Source organism: Cervus canadensis, chromosome 8 (genome assembly GCF_019320065.1).
Source record: "Cervus canadensis isolate Bull #8, Minnesota chromosome 8, ASM1932006v1, whole genome shotgun sequence".
NCBI classification, from domain to species: Eukaryota; Metazoa; Chordata; class Mammalia; order Artiodactyla; family Cervidae; genus Cervus; species Cervus canadensis.
The window spans coordinates 51,647,330-51,670,985 of record NC_057393.1 but is presented as its reverse complement, the minus strand read 5'-3'; the positions used below and the strand labels follow the sequence as shown (position 1 = coordinate 51,670,985).

At 37.9% G+C, this 23,656-nt stretch overlaps 1 long non-coding RNA gene across 1 annotated transcript in view; it reads right to left on the bottom strand.

The window, feature by feature from the left end:
• The window catches only part of LOC122446444, a 266,873-nt gene that overhangs the window by 163,011 nt on the left and 80,206 nt on the right, over positions 1–23,656 (bottom strand). The window contains exon 2 of the long non-coding RNA XR_006270873.1: positions 3,589–3,668. This is a non-coding gene — a long non-coding RNA (uncharacterized LOC122446444). The remainder of the gene's footprint in view (positions 1–3,588; positions 3,669–23,656) is intronic.

The window sequence follows — 23,656 nt, the reverse complement described above, 5'->3', positions numbered from 1 at the left end:
GAAGAGAGAGGCTATGGTGATGACTCCACCCCTACACATGACTCAGCAGTATCACATTGCTTCCATGGCTGCTCAGCGTTCCTCCTCAGGCATTTCCCACCACAGTCTCCTCCCTCACCTCCTCTTGATCAGTCTCTCCACAGTCAACAGCAGCCCTCAGCCTGAGATTGCTCCACAATCCCTAAACATCAGCTCCCAGCCTCGGCGCCTTCCAGAAGACCTGCATCCTTGTCCAGGGTATGTATGGCTGTGACAAGGACTATCTGATTCTCATTCCATTTAGGCTGCCACAGATCAGTTATTTCACTCTCAGCCTTAAATGCTTCTCCTCTGACTCAGATAATTGCCCCAATGTGGGGATCAGACCCCTGCTTCAGTTCCCCCACCCACCGAGGGCAGTTCCAGTCCTACTAACACTCCTGTTTTTCTCCCTAGTTCCTTGGCCCTACAGAGTTTTGTGTGGTTCTATATATTCTTTCCCTCTGGTCAGGTACTCCTGTCTGTGCTCAGCTTGTTTTCTGCATGCACTTTTGTGTCTGAAGAAGTATTCCTGATGTTTATATGGACAGAGTTGTACTCCATGTCCACCTACTCCTATGCCATCTTGTTCTCCCCTCCCCAGAATTTCAAATAGTATTTCTTGAGCATCTGTTACATAACAAACATGGTTTTAAGCATTGCAGATGCAATTATAAATCAGCCATAATTCCTGTCATTGTAAAACAGTTTAGTGTGAGAAATGTATAAACAAAAGATTTTAATATAATATGATAATTGTGCATTAATTCTATGAGGACACATATCCACCCATCCACCCAGTAGGCATTCAGCACACATTTATTGAATTCCACCTATAGGCCAGGTACTGGTCAGTCATTAAGAGTGAATAGCACAAATAGTGACCCAGCCTTCAAGTAGCTGAGATTCTAACTAATTAGGATCTTCTCTAGTGGAAGAGAGTGCCTCAGGTAGTCCACACAACAGAAATAACATATTACATTTCTTTAGAAGCACGGCAAGCTTTACTCAACATGGGTGACAGACAGTGCAAACCATGGAGCCATAGTAACTCATGAAATGTTTGAAGATGGGCAGTGGCCAAACAAATTACAACTAGACGGGTAACCGAAGCACATCCACAGTGTTCTGTACTGTGGGAAGTCCACTAGGAGCTCTGTAAGCAAAAAACTTGTTGAAAAAACAAAAGGGAAATGCCAGCTAAATAAAAATTTAATAGAGTTATTTATGGCAGAATTTTCTCTGTCTTTAACACGAAGAAGCAAGTGTACATACAAGATAGGTCTATAGCTTGCATAATTAATAGATCATTTGACTAGAGAGTACCTTTTTATAAAGCATGATTCAAGGCTACTCTTCTGTGGTGTATACCTTTGAAAACGATGGGACAGAACAGAAAACAGGCCAGTATGGAGCTGTTGATAGAGTTAATTAGGTTTGTTTGACTCATGCTGTGAAAAGCTCTTGGGCAGTACAGTTTGAGCTCTCCTGACTAGATGAGTGTAGGAGGAGAAAAAAGATTTCCTTGCTTTTATTTTCTCTCTGAATTAAACTAGTTTACTTTCTAAAAGTACGTATTCCTGAAGCAGTCAATATAAAGAGGTGTACAGGAAACCATATACCAGATATGAATGTGCCTTCATTTTAAATTTATCAGCTGTTAATATTTTCACATTTTACCATAATTAATATTTTATAGAGTTAATTATATCAGCAAGTATATATCTCAAGATCATCACCCAAATAAGAAACAATAAATGCTTCAGAGGGTGTGGAGAAAAGTGAATCCTTCTACACTGTTGATGGGAATGTAAACTGGTAAAACCACTATGGCAAAGAATATGGAGGTTCTTTAAAAATGAAAAGCAATGCTACCATATGATCCAACAATCCCATTTCTGGGAATATATCTGGAGAAAACCATAATTCAAAGGGATACAGGCTCCCCAGTGTTCACTGCAGTACTATATACAATAGCCAGGATATGGGAGCAACCTTAATGTTCATCAACATAGGAATGGATAAAGAAGATGTGGTACATATATACAATATAATATTACTCAGCCATAAAACAGAATGAAGTAATACTATTTACAGCAACATGAATGGACCCAGAGACTGTCATACTGAGTGAAGTAAGTCAGAGAGAGAAAGGGAAATACGATATTGCTTTTATGTGGAATCTAAAAAAGGGGTACAAATGAACTCATTTACAAAACAGAGATAGAGTTACAGGTGTAAAAAACCAACTTAAGGTTACCAGGGATAAGGAGGGGAGGGATAAATTGGAGGTTGGATTAACATATACATGCTACTATATGTAGTTAATTAATAAGGACCTACTATAATATATAGCACAAGAAACTCTACTCAGTATTCTGTAATGGCTTATATGGGAAAAGAATCTAAAAAAAAAAGTTGGATACATATGTGTGTATGGCTGATTGACTTTGTCATACACTTGAAAGTAATACAAAATATGAATCAACTATACTCCAATAAAATTAAAAAAAATAAAATAAAATAAAAATAAGCAAGCCTGAAGAACAATTTTAATACAAACAAAAATCAAGTTGCAGAGTGTATTCTGTAGTACCATATGTGAAGTTTCAACATCTTCAAAAATTATTAAACAATGTCTTGTGGATTCACAAATATTAAGCTAAAATACAGAAGTATTCATGAAAATTATACACACTGAGTTTTAGATTGCAAATTTCTTTAGAAATAATGGGATGGAGGTGTTTTCCATTGTGTCTAAAATATGTAATTCCTCAATGAAAACAAAAAAGTATATGAAACCTGTAAGAAATAATACATATTTATAAAGGTGGGTGATGACTTTCTTAGGTCCATTTCCCGGGCACTAGAATTTGAGACTATGATTTGTGGACATTCAAGAGGAACTTCTTAAAGAAAATGAGGAAAAATGAATTGGACAGAGGGAAAAGTGACCAGAAGAGGGGTATGTACCGTCTGATCCTTCAGGGAAGTCTGAAGCTGGGATGACTGAAGCTGGGGTGACTCTTCAGAGACTTCCCAAATTGAGGCAAGTACCTGACTATCTATAAACTGCAAAAGTAGGTAGGTTTTCAGCTGACCCTGAGAAGAGGTGAAAGTATGGGCAAGACAGTTCTCTTTAGCCGAGAGCATTTCAGCACACAGTGCTAGCTTTCAGCTGTGGGGGGAAGCGGGCCATGCTTTGGTCTGCAAGGCAAATCTGCTATTCACCAGCCACAGTTTCCACTACAATGATGTGCCTTGTGTCATTTTATTATCTACTTGCATATTTGAAATACCTCACACTTTTTCAAACTTCAGCATTTAAAAAAGAAAAAAACCACCTTCCCACCTCAAGTTAACAGTATTCCCAAAGTATTCCCCCAACACACAGACACATGCACACACCACAACATAAGCACTGGGTGTAACCAAGTCATATACTTACTATTTTGATGTTTTTCTGTTTTTGACAACTGGAGATTCTCTTCTCTCTCTCTCCCCACCTGTCATTGTTTGGAATGCCTTGTTATGTTATTTTTAAAAGTAAAGTTTGTTCAGCATATTTACCTTTATGTTATAGGAGAGCTTAGTTGGCCTTCTTGCTGGAACATGGCTGTTTTCCTGACAGTGTCAATTCTGAAGTGATTCTAAAAGAATAAAATCAAGATAATTCCATTATTGGAATATACCACTCTCCCTTAATCATCCAAATTTCCCTCCCTTCACCCCAGTAAAAAATGTTTAGTTTCATATAAAATTGTGTCTTTTAATTTTGCCTTATTGTTTTCAGTCAGTATCATAAAGTCCACTAAGGTTCTTATACTCACTAAATCAGGATCCACCAACTATGATTCAAGAGACACATCAGAACCATGCCTCTTTCTGTTACACAGAAATGATGCTCATTCATGTACATATCGTCTGTGGTAGCCCTGCCCTGCAGTTGCAGAATTGATAGCTATGACACAAACCATATGGCCCACAAAGCCTGAAATATTTACTATCTGGCCCTTGACAGAAAATGCCTGCCATCCCTGCTTTAAAGGCCTCAGCTGTTTCTGTATTTTGCTTTTAGAAAATTCATGCAAGGTGAACACAGCAGTGGCCAGGGTTATCACATTTGGCCACTTGACCTTTCTTTACTGTTTTTCAAACAGAAACTAAAAAATGTATGAACGCCTGTTGTAGGCAATGCTTTCTTGTAGCTCTGCAAGAAAAATCTTAACTGCAAGAGGTCACTGTGAAGAAACCATTTCTTATTCTAAAATATATCTCAACTATAAAGATAGAGTAAGGAGAAAACAGCGTTTAGATCTATTTTTGCAGTTTATAATCACAAATTAATGACTCAGGAAATAAACAGTAGTGGTTTATATTTGTACACATGCACGCACACGCACACACACACACACACACACAAAACCTGTATATTCAGAGAGTCAGTTCTGCAGTGGGTTGATAAGATGTCCAAGGTTCCCCAGGAGGAGAAAGTGGTCTGGGGCTCTCAAGGAGAAAAGGACAAACATTCTTCTCTACATTGCTTTGTCTTCAGTTCAGTCGCTCAGTCGTGTCTGACTCTTTGCAACTCCATGAATCGCAGCACGCCAGGCCTCCCTGTTCATCACCAACTCCCGGAGTGTACTCAAACCCATGTCCATCAAGTCAGTGATGCCATCCAACCATCTCATCCTCTGTCGTCCCCTTCTCCTCCTGCCCCCAATCCCTCCCAGCATCAGGGTCTTTTCCAATGAGTCAGTTCTTGGCATCAGGTGGCCAAAGTATTGGAGTTTCAGCTTCAGCATCAATCCTTCCAAAGAATACCCAGGACTAATCTCCTTTAGGATGGACTGGTTGGATATCCTTGCAGTCCAAGGGACTCTCAAGAGTCTTCTCCAACACCATAGTTCAAAAGCATCAATTCTTCGGCACTCAGCTTTCTTCACAGTCCAACTCTCACATCCATACATGACCACTGGAAAAACCATAGCCTTGACTAGACGGACCTTTGTTGGCAAAGTAATGTCCCTGCTTTTTAATATGCTATCTAGGTTGGTCATAACTTTCCTTCCAAGGAATAAGCGTCTTTTAATTTCATGACTGCAATCACCATCTGCAGTGATTTTGGAGCCCAGAAAAATAAAGTCTGACACTGTTTCCACTGTCTCCCCATCTATTTCCCATGAGGTGATGGGACCAGATGCCATGATCTTAGTTTTCTGAATGTTAAGCTTTAAGCCAACTTTTTCACTCTCCTCTTTCACTTTCATCAAGAGGCTTTTTAGTTCCTCTTCACTTTCTGCCATTAGGGTGGTGTCATTTGCGTATCTGAGGTTATTGATATTTCTCCCGGCAATCTTGATTCTAGCTCGTGCTTCATCCAACCCAGTGTTTCTCATGATGTACTCTGCATATAAGTTAAATAAGCAGGGTGACAATATACAGCCTTGATGTACTCCTTTTCCTATTTGGAACTAGTCTGTTGTTCCATGTCCAGTTCTAACTGTTGCTTCCTGACCTGCATACAGGTTTCTCAAGAGGCAGGTCGGGTGGTCTGGTATTCCCATCTCTTTCAGGATTTTCCACAGTTTATTGTGATCCACACAGTCGAAGGCTTTGGCATAGTCAATAAAGCAGAAGTAGATGCTTTTCTGGAACTCTCTTGCTTTTTTTGATGATCCAGTGGATGTTGGCAATTTGATCTCTGGTTCCTCTGCCTTTTCTAAATCCAGCTTGAACATCTGGAAGTTCACAGTTCACGTATTGCTGAAGCCTGGCTTGGAGAATTTTGAGAATTACTTTACTAGTGTGTGAGATGAGTGCAATTGTGCAGTAGTTTGAGCATTCTTTGGCATTGCCTTTCTTTGGGATTGGAATGAAAACGGACCTTTTCCAGTCCTGTGGCCACTGCTGAGTTTTCCAAATGTGCTGGCATATTGAGTGCAGCACTTTCACAGCATCACCTTTCAGGATGTGAAATAGCTCAACTGGAATTCCATCACATCCACTAGCTTTGTTCGTAGTGATGCTTTCTAAGGCCCACTTGACTTCACATTCCAGGATGTCTGGCTCTAGGTGAGTGATCACACCATTGTGATTATGTGGGTCATGAAGATCTTTTTTGTACAGTTCTTCTGTGTATTCTTACCACTTCTTCTTAATATCTTCTGCTTCTCTTAGGTCCCTACCATTTCTGTCCTTTATCAATCCCATCTTTGCATGAAATGTTCCCTTGGTATCTCTAATTTTCTTAGTCAATATAACAATGTACCTTGCTCAAGGGCATGTTTCTCCTTAACAAGAACCTTCTAACTAATCCTGTCATCTTAAAATGTATATTATGGGAGTGGGTCTGGTTTCTATTATTCATTCTAATCTTGTTATCTTAAAATATAAATTATGGGAGTGGGTCTAGTGAGATCTTTACAACCTTGAGACATTTTTTTGACTTATTGTAATAACTAATTTAAAAAGTATATAACTCCCTTGCTAACACTAGCAAGGCGGGCACTCTCCGTCCCCCTTCTGAAGTCTGTGTCAGAAGCTTTCTCTGTCCCTGTTCTTACTTTAATAAAACTCTGCTGCACAATAGCGCTTGAGTGATCAAGGCTGGTCCTTGGTCCTGAAGCTAAATTTCCTTCTTCAGAGATCATGAAACTGACATCATTCACCATAAGCTATCAATATGACACTACTTCTTTATGTGAATTGGCCATTCGCCTTCTGTAAGGACCGAACCCATTGGGTTGTCACCCAGGAGCATGTTGTCTGATGGCGATATACATTTGTCTCTTAGAGTCGGACACCACTGAGAGACGAACACTTTCACTGGGTCTTTTATTAATAATCTTAGAATTTCATTTTAAAATGTAGCTCAAGAAATCTCATCAGCACACAACATCAGAATAAGGTAAGCAACTTTTAAAGATATATAGATAGATATATAAATATAGATATGGATAACAGAATAGGATGCATATATATATACATACATATATATATATATATATATATGCATTCTTCTGAATCTTACTAGTGCATTTTTCTCCTTTCTTATTTATGTGGACACTTAGTTTTTATTTACATAATTATTCTGAATGAAGGAATACCCATCCAGATCATGTTTGTCCATAAACTGGGTAGACTCATTTCCTTTATTGTTTTTTTTCTTTTCAGTACTGCTTGATTTCTGATAGCATCCTTTGATCAGACCTTAAGCTCAACAGCTGGCTGATATATTAATAAATTTACATGGTGAGTTCTGAGGTCCAGGGATCATGTGCTGAAAGAGCAGGACATGTGGGGAGCAGAGCTAGGCATAAGCCGTTACTGCTTTTCTTGTTTAAAAGGTCTGAGCTGAGATCATTTCTCTTACATGTCTTTTTTGCTTGACTAGGAATACAGCATCTCTTCTGGTCAATTGCTGCCATAACTTGAGAGAAAATTCCCATCCAAAGAGTGCTTCCCATGGCTGAAAATGCATGTAGTAGGAAACAGGGGCTGCCCCAAAATAAGGACTCACGGACACGACTAAAGCGACTTAGCAGCAGCAGCAGCAGTGTTATCTATCAGCAGTGTCAAGGCGGGTTTCAGTGCTATTCTTTCCGCCTGCCCTCTCCATTAGCCCTTGGCCCTCTAGATTAAATGCCACATCAAGATTTTTTGGTATATAATAAAATGTTTGAAGTCTTGACATGTATAATACATCCACTGACAATGTAAAAAAATATTGTTTAATCTATAGGTGGATTTTAAATGGGGAAGGGTAGGGAAGCATATGCTTAGATATTTTATTTATATTTTTATCCTATAATATAGATTTTAATTCAGAGATTTCCTCCTATATCTGCCATATAAGCCCAGTAATTTTCAAAGTATAATTTCAAAGGAAACACAAAATTAAGCTATCTCAATTTACAGTTTGCTACAGGAAACACAATAAGGAGAGAGAGAAGGAAAGAAAGAAAGAAAGAAATTAGCCTTTTAGAGCCTTTTTCTAATTTCAAATGTAATATACAGTGACCTCTTTTTGATAACACATTTACATGACAATGCTTTGAATGAGAGGCTGTGAGAAATACCTAGAACATATATTCTCATATGATTCAGCAGTACTCCTAGTCATTTTAACAAGTCACATTTTAATTTGTACTTTCTTAATTTCTTGGTGTGACAACTCATTTGTGCTCTTTTTATTTATTTTATTAAATTATGAATAAAGTATTTATGATATAATTTTATCTTTCATGATCTCAATATTCAGATGTTCTCACTCAGTCTTTAATTTTCATTTTGTGAATCAAGGTAATACAGCTGAATATTTACTTATGAATGTAAAATACTCACATGCAACCATACTAACACTTATTAACAAACAAAAATATTAAGATCCACCAAATATACATTGGAAAATTAAATGAATACATCTTTCTGGTTTTCAGGTAAATTTTAAAAGTGATAATATTGCTAATTATTATCAAAATTCAAATTCTACTCCTTAGGTATTTTCTACAAGATGGCACCATACTAGATGTTTTGCATATATTTTTAGGTTATCTTTAATAACTTATTTTATTACATTATGCTCTTTTCCCCCATTTTCAGATGAAATAATCAAGAGTTAGCTTATATCACTCATCCAAGGTAACTTACTGAAAAATGGCAGAATTAAGATTTCAATTATGGTCTGCTATACTCCAAATTCTAAACTCTGAACTACTACAGTACATGATTTTACTCAATTAAAGTCCTAAAGTATACCACTTTCATTGTAAAGATAGCAAGTGCCATTTATCAAATCCTCCAACAGAAAAATAACAATCAGACCTCCAGGGACTGGCAGCAAGTTCCTGCCTCAAAGTGGATAATTATATACCATTTGACAAACAGCTACTCTTTTGCTTCTGTACCCTGACAGAATGTCTAATCATGGACATCATTTGACCACATGGCCATAGCTATGTACTGTCAAACTCATGATGTCATAGGTTGAACTAGTACAAGAGCAATTCATTGTAATATGAAAGTGGTATGTTCAAATGTAAGTAAGGCAGCATCCTTGCATAAGCAGATAGCTCAGTTCTTCTCTCTCAGCTCATATCTATGACCACATTAGGGATTTTTTTTTTTAACCAGATAATAGAGAAATAAAAAGGCCAAGCCTCAAACACCTGATTCTACACTTTGTGTAGAAAAGGAAGCAATCCAATATAACAATGCAAATGTACTAATGAGAAATGGCATATGATTGGCTGAATTTCCATGGGCCTAGGAGGAGACAGTTAGAAGACTGAGGACAGAAAGATCTGGGAAAGAGGCATATGAATGTTAGAAGTGGTCACAGTATTTGAAGATTTTGTGTTATGTAACAATGTTAATCCAGAAACACACTCAATGAAATAAAGTACTGAATTACCAAATAGTCAAAGCAACTCTGCATTTTCCCATCAGTCTCCCTGTTGTCTGCCACCCCATTCCTCATACAGTGAGCTCATGAATGGATCAGGCATTAAGTCAGAGATAGAATATACACATGTATTCCCTCTCACTAAGGCTGATATAGCTACTGCTTCTGCCAAATGTTGAACCTGCCAAAACACAAACCAGCATTACACTCTGATTATTATCCAACAAAAAAACTTTTGGTGGCAAATTTATTACACTGGATTTCTCTTACCTTAAAATACAGCTAATCATCTTGACTGGAATCAGCATATATTCTAAGTTTGGCTTTTCCATTCTTGCCAACAGGACCCCAGCTAACATACTATGCAAAGGTATTCAGAATATCTGATATATCAACACAGAATCTTGCATAACACCACCACAGACCAAGGGACCACCATCATACCGAAGGAGATATAGTGGACACATGACCGTGGGTATCCTACTACAAATGATACTACCCCAGAACTGCTTCCTTGACCCAGCTGGGGTACCAGCTCAAAGACAGCAGCATGTGAAAAGTCCCCAATTAGTGGAACAGATGAATTAGCAACTAAGGGGACAGAAATAGGGGCACCCTTAATTACTATCACTCACAATAACCCGTGTAGGAAAATTGTATTTCCATTCTCTGTGATCTTAAAACCTTGAGTTTTGGGTTCCCAATGGCAGGAAAATGTCACCAGGAGACACAGACTTTCATTAAACTTTATTTTCTGGCTTACATCTATTCATTTTGAGTTTTTTGAGCCAAGAGACCAGAGGCAAAGAAAGGAGTCCAGGAGTAACTCACCCTGACCTGGGGATTATGGGGCCAGAGATAAGTAAATCTGGCATCCTGGTGATCCATTTGGGAGTCATTTGGCACTGTTACAGCTTCCCTGATGGCTCAGACGGTAAAGCGTCTGCCTGCAATGAGGGAGACACAGGTTCAATCCCTGGGTCAGGAAGATCCCCTGGAGAAGGAAATGGCAACCCACTCCAGTACTCTTGCCTGGAAAATTCCACAGATGGAGGAGCCTGGTGGGCTATAGTCCATAGGATTGCAAAGAGTCAGACATGACTGAGCAACTTCACTTTCACTTTGGCACTGTTATGAAGATGAGGTTCACCCCCATCAGATATGCCACCCAGGCCAACAGAAGAGGAATATACAAGGGGTTGTGAAAGAGAGAGAAAAGAAGATGATGAGCATAATAGGTGGCTTCAGGGTCTACTAACTAATCTTCATCTTCTAAGTTACCCAAAGAAGAGAGGGCTTGAAGTCTGGAAGACTCTCAGATGAGGTGATCTTACTGTACAAGCCAAGTGAATGTGGGTGACAAATGATGTGGACTGTAGCACGTGTCATGCTCTACCCAAGGCTCCCCTTTACTGAAGGGGACACTCATTGCTTTGGCCTTTGGGATCACTGCTTGCTATGGCTCACGGCCACATCTCTCTCTGGTTATTACCTTAGAGAGCTATGCACCCAGGGAGGCACCCAGGATTGTGCTGCTAGACTGGAGCTCCGAAAGCAAAACCCTGAAATAATTAATTCCATGATGGCTGATGTCAAGGTATCAACAGTTTAATAACCAGTTTGCAAAATTCTTGGATAACTAGTAGTTGGCTCATCACTCCACTGGCTCACAGGTTTGCCCTCCCCTCTGGGGGCGGCCTGCATTGAACAACAATAATGGTGTACTAGGACACATATGAAGGTCAAACCCACATTCAGAATGTTTTTAGTTCATTGCTTCAACAGTTTAACTTCTCCTTCTGCCCAAACTTGCTTTCCTCCTTCTTACAAACACTTTCATAGAAGAGCTCTAATAAACATCTTGAACATAATTTTTATCTCAGAGTCTATTTTCAGGGAACTAAGGTCAGCAGAGTCACTGGGGGGGTGGGGGGAACAAACTTCATTCTCTTCCCTCATTAAACATTTTTCCTAACAATGATATTTATATTTTAGGAAGCAAAAAGTGAATATTTTCCACAAGCTTAACATGCCATTAAAGAGTAGAACAGAAAGGATTAGAAAAGCAACAGACAGAAAGGGTAATCAAAGGTAATTCCAACATCCATGTTAGCAGTGCAAACATGCCATGTGTGTGTGGTGGAAACACTCACCATTTAAGATTTACAATGTTACCCTGACAAGATGACAATTTGCTCTCTATGTAGGTTTATATTAAAATATTTTAAAATATTTTTTGAGATACATTTTTGAAAATGTTAAGTATCATCACCTAAAATGGAATTTGTGATCTGGTCATCATGTTTATTGCACAACAATACGAGAAGTTTTGTAGAATCCTTATTCCAAAATTCTAAGGAAGTCAAACAAAAGTAAATAATTGCCCTGCATTTTTTCCCATCAACAAGAGTCTAATTTTTTCCATATTCTATGAAATGCAGGATTATTAATTCTTTTTGAAGCATTTGACTGGCAGATAAGGATGAAAATTGTCAGATGCCTGATGGCTAATCTCATGTTTCAGCTGCACATTCAGTTAAATGTGACATTAAATGATTTCTGAGGAAAATACATTTTCTACCCATCTGCTTTGAAGATACCTTCTAACTTCTCATTGTTTAAAAAATTTCCCAGGATGTTGTACTCAGAAAAAATAGAAATTTTTCCAACAGTCAGAGAAAATATTAATGCACATGAATAAAACTAAAAGTAAAACCTAAATTATTTGGTAGCTAAGTCCTTAATCTGCCCCTTCCCCAGAAATAGTCCTTACATATAATTCTAAAGGTACAGATGTATATTTTGATAAGATAACATTCTTTTGCTGAGCTTGGAAAATGGATTTTAGAATGCACCAACTTAAAGAGAAAGGAAGATATCTACAGAGAGCATAGGCAACCTAATTTTGAAATAATTCTGAAAATTTGACACACTTCATGATGTTCATCTGAACATCTGAGATCCTGCCCTGTTAACGATTAGGTGTTAACACCTAAAATTTTATTAAGTAGAGTATAAGAAAAAAGGAAAATACCAATTGATACTGTATAATGTTGCAGACCCTATATTATACCCATTACAAACATTATTTCATTATTCTTCACCCACATCACTGTGGGCTATTTTATCTCTATTTGATGGACTGGGAAAATAAATGCCAGTTAATTGGCCAGAGTTAGACAGTTGTATCTTTTCCACTGTTTCTGATACTTAAACACGAGCAGGATTCAGGCACCAGTTCCCTGACCACATGCCTTCCCTACCTTCTACCTTTACTTTCTAAGTGACCTCCTCAAAACAATGGCTTTAAATAGCACTGTCTTAGTTGTCAATTGCTATGTAACAAATTACTCCAAATTCAGTAGTTTGAAAAAACAGATATTTATTATCTCACATGGCTTCTGAGGATGAAGTATTCATCAGTGGCTTAGGTGGATGGTTCTGATTTAAGGTCTCTCCTGCAGTTAGAATCTAGCTGTCAGCTATGGTAAAGGTTATCTGAAGCCTGGAATCAAGTTGGAGGATCTGCTTCCAAGATTGATTTCTCATGTGGTTATTGGAAAGAGGTCTCAGTTTCTTCCTGGGTGGTGGAAGAAGACCTCTGTTCTTCTTGATAAGGGCCACTCTGCAGTGCTACCTGATAACATGACACTGGACTTCCCCAGAGCAGTACTCCAAGAGAACTAGGCAAAACCACAATGCCATATAACATGGCCTTGGAAATAACATACCAAGACTTTGTCATTTCCTGTTGTTCACGCAGACTAACCTCAGTATAGAGTGTGAGAGGTCTAAACAAGGGTGTGGATACCAAGAGGCAAGATGCTGCCCAGTGTAAATGAAGCTTTTCTAATTTAATTCCTTAAGTATCTCTCTCCTCAAGTGCAATTGCTCTCTAAATCTGAAGGTCTGTGAAACTAAAGAGATAAGTCATGTGCCCTACATACTGGACAGACATACTAAACGCCTCTCTGAAATAAGCTCTTCTCTACTTGGGTTTATCCTAAGCCAGGTGAGGAAAAATGCTCTTCAGTTTCTTGGAATCTCGGTTGTTTGATCAGGAGGACCTATGAACCATACAATTACTGTCTTTAGACGACCTGATGTCTGACCAGAATGACACTCTGATGTACACTTTTGATTTTTCTGAGGTCCTAACAGAGGATTTTTATAGTCACACTTTATGCCTTATCTTTAGTCCATGTTTCCTAGCAGTGTCTTGGATTTGATCATTGTTTAGAAGCTATCTCTTATTTTAGCATCACTTTCACACAAGGAAACCTAAAAATTTTCAACACCATTAAGTCTCAACTCCTTCAGGTTTAACAATCCTTCTAGTTCCTGTCTCATATGTTACTTATAAGCAGTAAGATAAAAAAATAAATGGGCTCTCTAAAACTCTGGCTGGAAATCTCATTACTGACACCATCCAATTCACTAGACACTTTTTCTACTTTCCTCATTAATGTAGGAAATGGTGTTGCTGAACATTCCATCACTACATAAAAGTATTGCCTTCACTACAGTTTCCAAAAAGATTTTCCTTACTTTCATCAATCATAGATTCCTCAAGGGCCAAATTTCCTCAGGGCTCTACAAGCTTTTATAAATGCCCTCATCCAGGCTTCTCAGATCCACTCACTGACTTATTCCAAAATCACTTCCACAATTTTAAGTTTTAGTTAATACTTACATATTCCCAGCACTAATCTGTATTAGTTAGCAATGGCTACATAAGAATTTACCTCCAAATCGTGTAGCTTGAAAACTACATATCTTATTTAGCATGTTTCCTGAGGATTTGGAAATCCAGGAGAAGCATAGCAAGGTGATTTCAGGCGGGCTCTCTAATGAGACTGTAGGAAAACTCTTAGCTGCAGCTGAGGTCATCTGAGAATTTGACTGGGGCTAAAGGACTTGCTCCCAGGATAGCTCTTTTATGTGGCAGAAGACTCTGTTCCTCACCACATGCACTTCTCCACAGGGCTGCCTGAATATCCTTACAACATGGTAGATGACTTCCCCCAAAGAAAGTGATCCAAGAGAGTAAGGAAGAAGCCATATGCCTTGTATAACTGTAATAATTAACATTATGAGTCAACATGGCTGGGCTATGGGGTCCAGATGGTAGGTCAAACATTATTCTGGATTTTTTTGTGAAAGTGTTTTTGGATGAGATTAACATCTAAAAATCGGTGCACTTTGATTCAGGTGGTTGATTAAAGGGACCATCTTCGACTCAGATGCAAACCCTCCCCTCCCATCACAGATCCTTTTCATGGAGAGGCAGTTTCTTTACCAGAAATCTCTAAATATCCAAAAGTGTCCTTAGCGGGTTGCCAGATGATAAACCAGAAACTCAGGGGCAGAAGAAATGCTGGGGGTGCTCATTACTCCCATATCTTATTAATTTTGGTATCCCCAGATCCTGGCACAAAGGATTCTCTCAGTAAATGTCTATTGAACAAATGATATCTCTTCTGCCAACTTCTTTTTAGATGGCAGGCCATGAACTATTTTTAAACTTAGCATCCTCTAATAGGACAGCGTACTTCCCTGGTAGCCCAGATGGTGAAGCATCTGTCTGCAATGCAGGAGACCTGGGTTCGATCCCTGGGTTGGGAAGATCCTCTGGAGGAGGGCATGGCAAGCCACTCCAGTATTCTTGCCTGGAGAATCGCCATGGACAGAGGAGTCTGGTGGGCTACAGTCCATGGGGTCGCATAGAATTGGACATGACTGAGTGACTAAGGACTGAGTGACAATAGGACAGGGAGTAACTGGAATCTTGTTTTAAGGAATAACTCACAGAACTGAAAAAGATCACTTTTCATTCCAATCCCAAAGAAGGGCAGTGAAAAAGAATGTACAAAGTACTATACAATTGCATTAATTTCACATGCTAGCAAGGGCATGCTCAAAATCCTCTAAGTTAGGCTTCAACAGTATGTGAACTGAAAACTTCCAGATATAAAAGTTGAATTTAGAAAAGGCAGAGGAACCAGACCAAATTGCCATCACTAGTTGGATCACAGAAAAAGCAAGAGAACTCCAGAAAAACATCTACTTCTGCTTCATTGACTACACTAAAGCCCTTTAAATCCACTATGTGGATCACAAAAAAGTGTGAAAAATTCTTCAAGAGATGGGAATACCAGACCACCTTACCTGTCTCCTGAACAACCTGTATGCAGGTCAAGAAGCAACACTTAGAACCAAACATGAAACAACAGACTGGTTCCAAATTGGGAAAGGAGTATGTTAAGGCTTTATATTGTCACCCTGCTTATTTAACTTCTAAGCAGAGTACATCATGTGAAATGCTGGGCTGGATGAAACACAAGCTGGAATCAAGATTGCTGGAAGAAATATCAACAACCTCAGATATGCAGATGATACCACCCTTATAGCAGAAGGCAAAGAGGAACTAAAGAACCTCTTGATGAAAGTGAAAGAGGAGAGTGAAAAAGCTGATTTGAAACAATAGAATTTTAGAACACAGCATAAATTTTTAAGGTTTAGCAATATTCTAAATAAGTCTACAGCTGTTCCATTTATTTGTGATAGGCATATTGGGTTAAAATGTAAAAATTTAAGAAAGGCTTCATAAATATATAATAAACTATTGATTCAGATTAATAAATAAATAAATAAAACTCAACATTCAGAAAACTAAGATCATGGAAGCTGGTCCCATCACTTCATGGCAAATAAATGGGGAAACAATGGAAACAGTGACAGACTTTATTTTCTTGGACTCCAAAATCACCAAGGATGGTGACTGCAGCCATAAAATTAAAAAGACCCTTGCTCCTTGGAAGAAAAATTATAACAAATCTAGACAGCATATTAAAAAGCTGACATTACTTTGCCAACAAAGGTCTGTCTAGTCAAAGCTATGGTTTTTCCAGTAGTCATGTATGGATGTGAAAGTTGGACCACAAAGGAGGCTGAGCGCCAAAGAATTGATGCTTTTGCAGTGCATGGGGTCACAAAGAGTCGGACATGACTGAGCGACTGAACAACAACGATCTCTTTAAATGCATGAGCCAATCCCTTAAATGAGTTATTCATCAATCAATCAATCCCTCCCTCCCCCTCCCTCCCTCCCTTCCTCTCTCCCTCCTCTTCTGTTTCTCTTGAGAACTCTGACTAAAACAGTGATCTGATCTCAGAAGTGGCAAGCCATCCTTCATCCTTTTGCATATTCTATTAGTCACACAGACCTAGCCCGTTAAAGGCAGGGAGGGGACCTAACAAGATCATGAATACCAGGGGCCAGGAATCATCTGGGGCCACTTAAGAGACTGGCTGTGAATCCTATGGAAAGAGGAGTCTGGCGGGCTACAGTCCACAGAGTCTCAAAGAATCAGACATGACTGAAGTGACTGAGTGCAGCACAGGAGGATGGCTGTTACAGCTATCTATAATCTGATGATATTCAAATTTATCTTTTCAGTGACAGTGTCTCCCTTGCATTATGGATTTGTAAACTGACTGGATATTCAACATCTATACTTAGGTGTAAATAAGCAATAAAAGTTAAACGCAACTCATGACTCACTGAGTATCACCACCACCTGACCTGTTCATTCATTAAGGTTCTCACTTACAGTTACTAGCACTATTGACTGTCTTGCTCCTCAGATCAAACTCTGGTTTCAACCTTGGTTCTTCTGTCTCACACTCTATATCAGATAGATGAGCCTGTCAACTCTAACTTTAAAAACATTCTGATATCAATATTTTTCACTTTTCATAACCTTCATAACTCTCTCATCCAAGCCACTATCATCACATGAAAATGCAATTATAGAAAAAGAAATACTTTCTCTTCTTTCTGCTACCATCAACAAGGACCTAAATTTGCCAGTACATTTTGAAATATTTTTAAGATTAAATAACATGTTCTCTATGACTACATACTTGAAATTCATAATGCCTGATGTATGCTTTTGGGGGAAGCACTGATTTTGATCTCTTAGCAAGAGTTTCTGAATATGGCCTCAGCATGTTCTGATGGGGCTTAAAATTTTTTACACAGACTTTTTACTTTTGCTTGTTTTAGTCCCTCTTGAACTCTTTGTCAACCACTAGTTGGCATTTTGAATGGGAAGGTGTCACCATTTATCAAATTAAAATGCACATACAAACACATTTTAATGTGCAATGTACACTAAAAAGCATCCCTTGAAAATTATATGACCCAGCTTTACAATGTAATTCTAGCATTAAGACATTTTATCACAATAGAATTACCAATTCTAATTTGTTTATTTCTTTTCCCCCTATCAATTAGTCTTCTCCCAGACCAGCTAATACCTTTTTCCTTTATTAATGGTACAATGGAAAAATACTTACTAAGATGGGAGTGGTTTGAGCCTCCAAGTTTTCAATAAATACAGTAAATGGAGTAGAAAATGTTTCTTATGTCCCCACATCAAACTCCATATGGGGCATGGAGAAAGACCCTCCTAGGGGTCTTTATGAAACTGCAGCCTCTTAAGGACTGCTTTAGAGAAATGGATGTTCGTACTTTACTATGTAGACTAAACTTATTTAAGAAGGTAGAAAGCAGTGTCACAAAAAAGGTTGCCTTTCTTGAATTCATGGTATACATCTCCTTCTTGATGTCAGCATTTAGCTACATTTCCTTCTCTAAATGACTTAGGTTGTATTTAGTTATCTATACAGATATGTAAAAATTACTTCAAACCTCTGAATTTTAGTACAACACTGACTGTCTCACTGTTTGTGGCCTAGGAGTCTGAGAGCAGCTTAGATAGATAGTCCTGGCTCAGAGTCTCCCATGGGGTCATGGTCAAGCTGTTAGCCAGGACTGCAGTCATGTGGAGCTCACTCAAGTGGTCTGGGCAGGCCACAGGTCCTCACTGGCTATTAGCTGAATACCCAAGTCCCTGACCATAGACATTTCTCCACAGGGCTCCTCGCAACGTGGCAGCTGGCTTCCCCAAGGCAGGTAAACCCAGAGAGAGTTCAAGGCGTGAGCCAGTTATAATTTCTCAAGTGGTATATCATTAGTGTCCTGTATTTTATTCATTAGAAGTGAGCCATAAATGCAATTCACATTCAAATTGGGTATAGTGAAGCTCCACTTCCTAAGCAGAGGAAGCACCAAAAAATTTGTGTGAATTTACTTAAAATCACCCCAGCCAGATAATCATTTCCTGCAGGTCATTCCTGGCCCAGATCTGTTGTCAGTCCTGATGCACTCACCAAACCAAGCCCTTCTCCAGGGACTCATACCCTCTCTGGAGGAAGACAATCTACTGCTCTGGCTATGATATCAATATAAAACTTCATGCACATTTGTTTCATTTTGAAACAACAGCAAACTACAGAAGTAAAATGAAACGCCAGACTTATCTTGTAGCCATTTTCTAGTGGTCCTGAAAGTGAACACCAGAGCCAAATACTTTAGTTCCCATGCTGCCTCTGCCACTCAAGTTTTGTGCAACTTCAAAAACTGATTTAAACTTTACATTCCTCAAATTTCTCATCTGCAAAATGCAGGTGATAACAACGCCTACCCAGTAGGTCTGCTGAGATGATTAAGAAAGTTATTAGATGCAAAGTGCTTAGATTACTGCCTAGCTGATAGTAAATCTTTTGAAAGTATCATTATCTTAATTATCATTATTATTTTAATTGAAGTAGTATCTACCCACTAGTCCCAATCATGATATACTAAAAGGATATTCATTCCACAAACATAAGGACTTGTTAATAAACCAGAGACTGTTTCAGGCCCTGGTGGTTCAGTAGTGGAGAAAACAGACAAAAATCCTGCCTTTCGGGAGCTTCTATTTTTGTGAGTTTTGCTCAGTCACTCATAAGTTTCCTCTGTAGCTTTAGTAAAAATATGAAAAGGAGACAACAGCAACTGATAGGTCTGGAGAGCAAAACTGAAAATATAAAGAGGGTGCTGCTTGAAAAAGTGTGTCTTAATCATCAGAAGAGTATTCCACTACCCTGCTCTATGCATTTCCAAGAACAAAGTAGAGTAAGTCTTGGCCTTGCCAGTAACCTGCTGTGTCAATCCAAGCATATTACTTGTTTCTCAGGGTGTTTCCCATCTACAAAATGCAGTTGATGGGGTTCTACTGCATTCATGTTTTTTAAGTCTTTAAAAAAATGTCTTTAAAAAAAGACCATAATACCTCTGAGATGCTTCAAAGATTCTGCAAGCATTTTACTGGAATTTTACCTAATTTATTTACCAATATTTTACTTTAAAACTTCAATAAAAACCTCATGTAATCAAATGGGCTATGTGTGTGTGGGCTGAGTTATTTCCGACTCTTGGGACCCCCTGGGCTATAGTCCTCCAGGTTCCTCTATTCATGGAATTTTCTGGAGTGGGTTGCCATTTCCTACTCTAGGGGATCTTCCAGATCCAGGGATTGAACTCACATCTCTTGCATCTCCTGCACCAGCAGGTGGATTCTTTACAACTGAGCCACCTGAAAGTGAAGTGAAAGTGAAGTCACTTAGTCATGTCCGACTCTTTGTGACCCCATGGATTTAGCCCACCAGGCTCCTCCATCCATGGAATTTTCCAGGCAAGACTACTGGAGTGGGTTGCCATTTCCTTCTTCAGGGGATATTCCCAACCCAGGGATCGAACCCAAGTCTCCTGCATTGTAGGCAGATGCTTTACCGTGTGAGCCACCTGGGAATCCCCAAATCGACTTTACCAAGTATTAGTATGTTAGAGTCTACATGGATTAAGATTTTGCCCTAATAATGTATCTACTAAGAAAAAAGTCATGCAGAAGAACTTATAAAACAAACAGATACTAAGTTTTGCTTTGATCTGTTTTCTATATTGCAATTCTGTGTAAGAGGTGAATTGAAATAGAGTATCATAAAGTGATTTTGAAATTCATTTGTCTATTAATGACTAAAATTCTGAGCCACTATTACTTGCCAGAATGGATCTTAAGCATTCCATGCATAATATTTCACTTAAATTTAAAAGTAATTCTATGATGTCATCATGCCTATCTTTCTATTAGAAAGTGAAGAAACTCAGGCTAGATAGAATAAGTAAGTTGCCTAATTTCATATAACTTGCTGTGGCATAGTCAGAATTTTATTTGAGGTCTCAGCACATGTGCTTTTTTTTTTTTAACCACCACACTGCAGTTCTTTTCAGGATCTTTTATTAAGATAATCACCATATTTTCATTCCATTATATAAAAAATTAGCTCATATTTTAAACGGTGAGTTTGATTGTAAAAGTTTCAATATAATGACTTCCCAAGAGACATGTCACATGTATTGCTGTACTTCCAGAGAATGTAGTCATCTTTTTCTATTTCGGTCTACTAATCAGTTGCAAAACGACATCACTTCTATGTGTGTGATTGTTCTCCATCCACATGTTCACTATTGATGTCCTGTACCAACTCTAAAAGATAAAATCTGTACTCCTTGTATCCAGTCTCATTGCTTATCTGGGCATCCTTTAAATTCTGATCAAAATGACATTTCTAAAGCATACATAGACTCTTAAGTCTCTCACCTGTAGAAGGGACAAAGGAACCATTATTCCTTCTACATCTATATCCCCCGACCTTGCCTTCAAAGTTTTTCACAATCTAGTCCCAGTCTAGTTTTCTAGAACATTTTATCATTATATTAACAGTCCTTTCGCTTTAAACTCTGGTATTTCTTTAAAACCTATACACACAAATCCAAAATCACCATTTCATATTGCAGTGCCTGAAATACTATCTGAAATGGCATGAGCATCAAGGAATGCTTGTTGAAGAAAACTGTCCGTGAATATGTCCAGTAATTGTCAAAAACTATGTACCAGTTCTTATTTTAACGTTTAACACAGTAAACCAGAGTACAAAAACACATTAAGTTATAATTCTGCAATAAATCTGACTCAGTGGCCTCAAATTTTTTTAGAACTCTACTTCATTCACATGACATAACTGAATATAGTAAATCAAGAGAACTAAAGGAATTTGGTGAATATTCCTAAATCCAAGATTTAAATTATGAATTAATGACTAGAAATGAAAGAATTGGCTTCCAAAACTATAAATGTCACATTTCTTGTTTTCTCCAGCTTGATCAGCTTATGGTTAAGCAGCACAATTAATAGCTACTATTTTTGTAAAGTATATGAAAAGCAATATTTTGTCTATCTCTGTGGGTGGCATTAAGCTAGCAAAATATTCTATTTGGCATTATCCTGACACCAGTCAATGAAGCCATCAGGCAAATGAAACTGCTTTTGTGATAAGCAGTACAGTAATTGAAAATTGCCATTTTTTTCTCTCCAGGAAAACCTGAAACTTTCATTTCAACATTTTTCATATCACCAGGAAGAAATGAATATTTATCAAAGGAAAAGGGCATAACTGGGGTGTCATTTTTCTCAGTGAATTATATACAATGAAGAAAGATAGTAAAACAATCACTCAAATTTAAACCTAAGTTTCTGCAGTGGTAGTGACTGTATAGGCATTGATTCAGATCTACAGGTAAAGGTCTCTACAATGATGTCAGAGAGAAACACCTTCTGAGACATTTGTGGGGTTTACTAAACTGAACGGGCAGCTCTCTTTCATTAGAATCCATCAGTTAGCATGTTAGATGAAAACAGCGATCCAGGCCTGTGAACTGAACCAATTGTTGGAACCATCAACCAGTTTGGGAAAATCCTGGGCTACAAAACAGGATCAACTTTACCCCAAAGGTTAAAAGCAGATTTCTAGATGAAAATGGAAAACTGAGCATGTAAGTTTCACTGTGTTCTCTTCCCAAATCAAACTGGATCACAAAAAAAGTAAATGAAAAAAGAATAAATTCACATTGTGTCAAATTAAGGAGAGATTATCATTAGAAGACCAAAATAAATGTTGAAGAATCTCTAGATGATATAAATCAGACAATGTGATGAGCAAAGAAATCAACTAGGGATCAACTGATATTTAAGAAACACACAAAGAGAAGAACCACTGCTCTATTTAAAATGGATAACCAACAAGGACCTACTTACTGTTTAGCACAGGGAATTCTGCTCAATGTTACATGGCAGCCTGGATAGGAGTGCAGTTTAGGAGAGAATGGATACAGATATGTGTATGGCTGAATTCCTTTGCTGTTCACCTGAAACTATTATAGCTTTGTCAATCAGCTGTATTCCAATACAAAATAAAAAAAGAGGAGAACCAAAATGAATAAACCAAAATCTGACTCTGGAGAACATAAGAAATTCTGCTGAGAACCAATGCAATTTTAAGTAATTCTGCTTTGTATACTCAAAATTACACAGGTGTTAAATTAAAAAAACATAATAATATTATCCAAAAAAGTAATAATAAAAATAAAAAACTGCAGTCTGTGGAATTTTAAAAAATCGATCAAAATCCTGAAATCAATAAAAATCATATGTAATAATAGGTTGAAAATGATTTCAGATGAAATTAGTGATCTAACATATAAAGTCATGGAAATTTTCTCATTGTAGATAGAAAAGATATGAGGAAAGACAGGTCCAGAATCATCTGTTTGTAAACTAGCCTAAAATCCATACCCAACTCTTTTCTACTTTAACAGGCAATGTGCTTGAGATAAAATTTGTTGCTTTTTACTTTAAATTTCTAAGTAGTTTTATTTTTTTGAGTAGATGAGGTTGTCCTTTTCTATTCATTTATTCATGTTATATGATCAGATCATCTGTACATATGGCAACTTAGGCTTTCTATGTTGTTGTTTTATGTTGATGATTATGTAAAGATTTATGACTGCCATACTCTTGGTGTGATTGATCAAAATAGAAATTTTAAATAAAGCTCTTATTTATCAACTGAACTAAAGGAAAAGGAATGCCAGGTGAGTATCATTTCAATAAAAGGCTGAGGAGTTACACCAGTAACACCTTTACCTAACAGCACAAAGAGCCAGGCATAATAAACCTTCACATCATATACAAGCCCAAGGGGAGAAGAGAATTCTGAATACAATATGACAATCACCATCAGCTTTCCTCCCATTAATATTCAAATTCACATACCAAACCTATGGATAAGAAAAGTTTTAACTTGAATAGTAAAGCACTGGTTTGCTAAATGGTCAATATTGTATTGGTTTGACCAAACATTTCATTGGGTTTTTCCATATCCAATGAGCTTTCTGGCCAACCCATCATGTAGCACAATACTAACAAATATTTACAAATACAGTGC